We start from the raw sequence: 5576 nt of genomic DNA on the forward strand, positions 1-5576 counted from the left end.
AGTGCTGCAATGAACATTGGGGTACACGTGTCTCTTTAGTTCTGGTTTCCTCAGGGTATATGCCCAGCAGTGGAATTGCTGGGTTGTATGGCAATCCTATCCCCAGGACTTTAAGGAATCTTCACACCGTTCTCCATAGTGGCTGTACCAATTTACACTCTACCAATGGTGTAAGAGGGTTCCCTTTTTCCATACCCTCTCCAGCATTTATTATTTGTAGACTTTTTGATGGCAGCCATTCTGACCATGTGAGATGATGCCTCATTGTGGTTTTGATTTGCATTTCTCTAATAATGAGTGATGTTGAGCATCTTTCCATGTGTTTATTAGCCATCTGGATGTCTTCATTGGAGAAATATCTGTTTAGGTCTTTTATCCACTGTTTGATTGAGTTTTTTACTTTTCTGGTATTGAGCTGCATGAGCTGCTTGTATATTTTGGAGAGTAATTCTTTGTCAGTTTTGTCATTTGCTATTATTTTCTCTAATTCTGAGGGCTGTCTTTTCACCTTGCTTATTGTTTCCTTCATTGTGGACACCACCATTCTACTTGCTGTCTCTATGAATCTGATTACTCTAAGTACCTCATATAAGTGAAATCATATAGCATTTTTGTGATTGGTTTTTTTCACTTATCATAATGTCCTCAAGGTCCACCCATGTTGTAGCATATATCAGAACTTCCTTCCTTTCTAAGTCGTGTAAGAAACATGTTGTTTCAAACCACTAAGAATATGGGGTTGCATATTATTACATCATAGCAAAGCCTGTCCTGAGTAGTACAGCAATAAATACCCAAAAGAATAAGAACGTATCTAATAAAGCTCCTAAGGACAGCTTTGTCATAAAACTTTGCAGTGGTAGCATACGACAACTTAATTTGTCAACTAGGAACAGATTCAAGTTCCCTTCTAAGAAGGTTTACCTGGGAATTACAAAGTGATCATGACGCAATGAGCTATAGTATTATGATGAAACCACAGACAAATTGCCAAAATCCAGTAAATCTGAGAGGTGATCAGTTTTGAGTCTGATTAAAAAAAATATTAATTTGGTGGAAAGGTATGCAGATGAGCTACACTAGAAGGACTGACTCCTGCAAAGGGTTGGAAGAAGCCCCTTCTTATTTATTTCAGACAGCTAGCAGTCTTTCAGTTCTACTCTGTCTACAGTCAGTTCTGCCCTCTCCATCTATAGGTCAGTTCATAATGCAGGCATTCTATTCTCAGATAGTTTCAGACACGCTGGTGTTAGTTATTAGGTGTGTGGATTTTTCTCCACAAACTCATAGGTACAAAAACTATTATCTCTATAAGTCTAATTAACCTGGTTCTGAACTTCCAGTCACTTCGTGGGGAAAATATTCTATCTCAGCCATTTGCAGATGGTTATCCTTCTCCCTGCTACTGCTGCTGCTGCTGCTGCTAAGTCGCTTCAGTCGTGTCCAACTCTGTGCGACCCCAGAGACAGCAGCCCACCAGGCTCCCCCGTCCCTGGGATTCTCCAGGCAAGAATACTGGAGTGGGTTGCCATTTCCTTCTCCAATGTGCTGGGAGCCAGCGTGAGGAACTCCACCCGTGGCAAAGGTCATGAGGAAGGAGGCTCGGCATCCGCAAAGGCGGGATCGAGCCTCAGGAGTCCCCCTGGATATTCTCGAGTATCCACCCCCAAAACCAGAGTCTGCCTACTTTACTGCCTACTCTACTGCCTACTTTACTAGTACTACATACTACCTTATGCTCTCACCTCTGACTTTACTGGGACAGCCCCCACCACCATCTCGCTGTCTCTGAAAAGGAGTTAACTTACAGCTCCAGTTAATAAAGTTCCTGGGCATAATAGGAGTGTTTAAATCCAAACCCCTCAGATGGCTCTCTAACTTGCCTGACAAGTTTACCCGGACTCCTACAGCTATGCATATGATTGTTTACAGTCTCCCAACCGTGAGAGGCACGGGAAGCTTAAGATATTCAAATAGCTTAGAGCCTCTCGGAGAGTTAGAAGCTGTCAGAATAAAACTAGTAGAAGATTTCATTGATGAGCCAATGCTTACTGCCAAGTTTCCACATCCCCTGTTTTGTATCCTTGAATGTGTATTAATTAATATACTTGGTATGTAGAAAAAATAAGTAGTGGCCTTGGTGTTAGCAACTTTAGACCCTTAAGGTAATAAATTCTTTCCTTTGTTGTAAACCCACTGCACCTCTGCCCTATAGGAATGCAACTTTATCTAACACCTTCAGAGGATGGCGCCAAACTTTGAAATAATTACTCTTAGAGAAAATAAGTCTTATGGTTGACAAACCTTTGTCAGAGTCATAAAATGTTAATAGGCCTTCTGGCCAGAAGATGATGTAAATCACCTAAACCATTTGTATACGATAAGTTTGCAGAAAAGAAACCCTGGTTTCAATAAGGATCAAAGACTGCTGACTTTGCATGATTTCACACCCCTTATTATCCTCTATGTGCAACTTAGGGTATAAAAGCCCCTGTTGAAAATAAAGCTACGGGCCTTGCTCACCGAAGCTTGGTCTCCCCATGTCATTCTTTCTCTCAACCTCTGGCTGAGTTTCCATCTGGAGCACGGAGGCCCACCAAGCTTACTAATTTTGCCTGGGCTTCTAAGATCCAACCGGGGAGGCCTCAGTGTCTCCTCTCCCACGGGAGAATGGAAGGACACCTGTGGCCTACGTAAGTGGTGCAAACTTCTTGGCTTTAAGTTTTATTGGCTTTCCGCATAAACTAAGCTACTCAGCCTCTTTTCTCCACTGAATTTTCCTGCTGAGCTATCCTCATTCTATTATTCTTTATATCTTTGATTAATATTTAATTAAAGCTATCGTATCCAATTCACCGAAGCCATCTCCCCTTTGAATTCCCTGGATTAGCCAGGGCTGGACCCCGGTACCAATGCATGAAAGTGAAAAGTGAAAGTGAAGTTGCTCAGTCGTGTCTGACTCTTAGCAACCCCATGGACTGCAGCCTACCAGGCTCCTCCATCCATGGGATTTTCCAGGCAAGAGTACTGGAATAGGGTGCCATTGCCTTCTCCGATCCTTCTCCCTAGAACTGAACATGAATTCAGGGTACTTCTGTGGCTCCCACCAAAGGAAAGAAGAGTCTCTGGTTCCATGATTGCTGCTGATATTCTCATCATCCAACCTCACACAAAAGATAGGCAGTTCCATCCTTCCACACCAAAGCATGCGGACACCTGCCCATAATCCTCAAGGCCATGACTGTCTCCAGCATCCATAACTTCTATTGCACCAGAGCGGGAGTCACTCCTGGAGAAGCTGCATGGAAACGGGACACAGTTCTACATCACTGAAAGGAAAAAGCAGCCAACTCCATCTTCACCTCTCTTCTGCCTCCTCACTTCTTCTAGGAAAGGAATAGCTTACCTCCCACACACAATTAAATGTATCTTGAAAGGAGAGTATTGAAGCATGTGCCAAGTCTTTGCCCTCTTGGGCTTTGCCCTCTTGGGCAGGGGAGAATTCCAGAGGACCCATCTGAGGCTGATTAGAACCTTTCCTGACAGGTATGGGGCTTGCTGGCAAAGGCCTGAAGCCCGAGCTTGCCCTAGGAGTTCTCTTCCTCAGCTTCTGATTAGAGAGGTCTGATCAGCCCCAACACGTAAACTTCAGCGAGTCCCTGGAGTGAACCTCAGCCCCAAGTGGACTGTATTCCCAGCCTCCTCAACCCAGAGGACTTGCTTGAAACTGAAGTTGAGATATTGGTCTTTGGATCCAGCGTCAGTTGCTGACTCCTCCTGCCTCGACCATGGCTCCAGCTGCAAGTGATAAAAGCCTTCAGCCTGTGGTTCAGCGTTGCCATGCCTTGAAGTCCATGAGAAGGGCACCACACACACCAGTGGGAAGCTCTGGATTCACTGGTAGCCCTAAATCCTAGGCTCAGTGTGTCTAGGGAAAACCCAATCTCATGGGCTGGGAACCCAAGAAAGAAGAGAGGAAGACAGTTCCTGGCTTGCATTTATTTCTCCACAGGACCCAGAAGCAGTTTTCTGAAATTGACCCCTCATCTGGGCTCTTCCAAATACCCCGACTCCACCTAACATCCACAGGGAGCCAGGTCATTCTCTCTGTTGCTTGCCCCTCTATACTCTAACCCAAACCTGGTGCTTTACATCAATCCAGTTGGACTTCACCTCACCTGGGACCACATCTTCTGTCTACCGGCCACACAAATTGCCATATCACAGAGAGGTCTGTGCCAGGACTCTACTAGCGAGAATTTTAAGCTGCATAAACAATTCTTACTGCTTTTATTGCTAGTTTTTCCTCCATGTGGTGAAAACTGATCTTTAAAAATTCCAACCCTGACTCTACTAAAAACAAAAAAGGCCAGTCCAATCCACACACCCTTGAGATTGGAGCCATGTTGTAGCCATGACTGCCCCCTCTGACAGGGGCGCAGTAGCCAGGAGGGACAAGGTCCAGCAGATACATAAAGGAACCCTCTCCTCCCATCACTTGTGGGGCTACTGGGGAAAGGTAGGGAGTCAGGAGACTCCCAGGAAAAGATGTGAGTCTGCCTCCTGTTGGGTTAGGGCCAACATTCTGGAATTCACTTGGCTCATGACAGTCAATGGTGAGCATGTCTTTCTGGCTCTACTTTCAGTAAGGTCACGCGGATAGTAGCAGACCACTGGTTAGGGTTGACAAGCTAAGAGTCACAATGTGTGGACCAAAAACAGAGGGGGATTTAAGAGTGAGGGCCAGAAAGTGGGTGACCTTTACAGTCTGGAGGTAAACACAAATACAAACCCCATCCCCAGCCCTCTCCCTGGCTGCTTTTATGTGCAAAAGCCAGTCAGGTCTCTGGTAGCCAGAATCCTCACAGCTCTACCCGCAGGAACCCTGCACACTTCTTCACCTCCCTTATTACTGGATTCTTTCCAACCCCACAACCCCACAGTCTGCAGATAACGCAACAGTTATTCACATTATTTCTTTGGGAACAGGTTTCACATTTCTATCCTCTCACTCACTCTTGGGGCTTGAACCTTCCACAGCCGAAGACGTGGCTCCCCTCCATTCCTGCCTATTTCCAACTTTCCTCAGTTTTCCTACATTTCACTTCTCATTTTCCTCCAACCAGAGCCACTATCCAAGGACCAAATGCCCCACATCCACTGTGATCTGGCCTTCCCTCCTTGTGGAACTGTTCTCCCCCTTTCCCAGAGACTCCAGGTCCCTCTGAAATCTCCCATTCCCTTCCTTCCTCAAAATAAAACTAACCCATAACCTCAAGAGAGTACAGTGAGTGAGGACAAACCAAATACAGAGCCCTCCTCCATTCCCACAAAGATTAATAAGGTCACCAAGGTCAGATGCATCTGAAGAGTATAAAAATCACAGGCCCTGCTCCCAAAACCTAGACACTGGCAGCTAAGATCTGACCAGAGATGACCCAGGACAGGATGTTTGTGCGTGGCAATGACTCTTCTCCAACCAAATGAGGCTTAAAGTGATTGCATGTGTCATGGTTATCCGATGGTTCAACTGTGTGATTATGGCATAATAAGCCAATTTTTACAAAAACAACCAC

This window comes from Bubalus kerabau, chromosome 11, assembly GCF_029407905.1.
Source record: "Bubalus kerabau isolate K-KA32 ecotype Philippines breed swamp buffalo chromosome 11, PCC_UOA_SB_1v2, whole genome shotgun sequence".
Lineage (NCBI taxonomy): Eukaryota > Metazoa > Chordata > Mammalia > Artiodactyla > Bovidae > Bubalus > Bubalus kerabau.